This window comes from Rattus norvegicus, chromosome 5, assembly GCF_036323735.1.
Source record: "Rattus norvegicus strain BN/NHsdMcwi chromosome 5, GRCr8, whole genome shotgun sequence".
NCBI classification, from domain to species: Eukaryota; Metazoa; Chordata; class Mammalia; order Rodentia; family Muridae; genus Rattus; species Rattus norvegicus.
The window spans coordinates 168,430,701-168,431,883 of NC_086023.1; positions in this window are offsets into that span (position 1 = coordinate 168,430,701).

Sequence of the window (1,183 nt, forward strand, 5' to 3'; positions counted from 1 at the left end):
CCTATCAAACTGACAATCAATATTAGCACCACGTGAATAAGCCTCCCTTAATGGGGATGGTAAGAGACCTGTGTCTTCAGGTCTCCCTCGCTGTAGGTGTGGCCTGGTTCTTTCCTGGTTCTGAGGACCTCCCCACACCCCACTCCTGGCTACTCTCCCTTTGTGTTCTGTGACACTAAGACACACGGCCTTACATCGGCTGTCCCTGAAACTGATGCTACACCTCAGGGCCATCTGCCAGCTGCTGCACTTGTGGAGTGGAAGACCAGCATTTGGATGTCTCCATCTTTGATATGAGGAAGCAGGGGGGGAAGAGAGGTACACATGGAGAAAGTGTCCCCAGGGGCTGGGAGGATGCCTCAGTAGGGAAAACATCTGCCACACAGGCCTAATGAAATGAGTTTCATTTGAAACCTAGAGCCCACATCAAGGCGGGAGGAGAGAACCGACTCCACGAAGGCGTCCTCTGATTTCCATGCACAGGCCTGGGTGCAATGCCCTCCAATCATACACATACAATAATGATTTAAAAAGAGAGAGAGAGTGCCCATGACAACTGTGGGCACCCAGTGACACCGAAGACAGGTCTGGGGTGCTCACCAATCGCCCAACAGGTTCACACCTGACTTTTTCTACCAGTGCCTGAGATGCTTAACCTTTTGTTAACTTGGCACGAACTAGCCACATCTGGGAAGAGGTGCCCTCAGTGGAAGAACTGCCTCTGACAGACTGGCCAGTGGGCAAGTCTGTGTGGCGTTTTCTGGATTGATGATTGATGTGGGAGGAACTGGCCCACTGTTGGCGGTGCCACCTCTGGGCAGGTGGTCCTGGTTGCAAAAGAAAGCAGACTAAACCAGTACAGGGGGAGCAAGCCAGTAAGCAGCTGTCTTAGTTGAGAGTTTTACTGCTGTGAACAGAAGCCATGACCAAGGCAACTCTTCTAAGGACAACCTGTAATTCGGGCTGGCTTACAGGTTCAGAGGTTGAGTCCATTATCATCATGAGGGGAGCATGGCAACATCTAGGCAGGCACAGTGCAGATGGAGCTCCAAGTTCTACTGAAGTCTGCTAGTAGAAGACTGACATCCAGACAGCTAGGGTGGATGAGGGTTTTAAAGCCCACACTCACAGTGAGGCACCTACTCCAACAAGGCCACACCCACTCCAATAAGGCCACACCCTC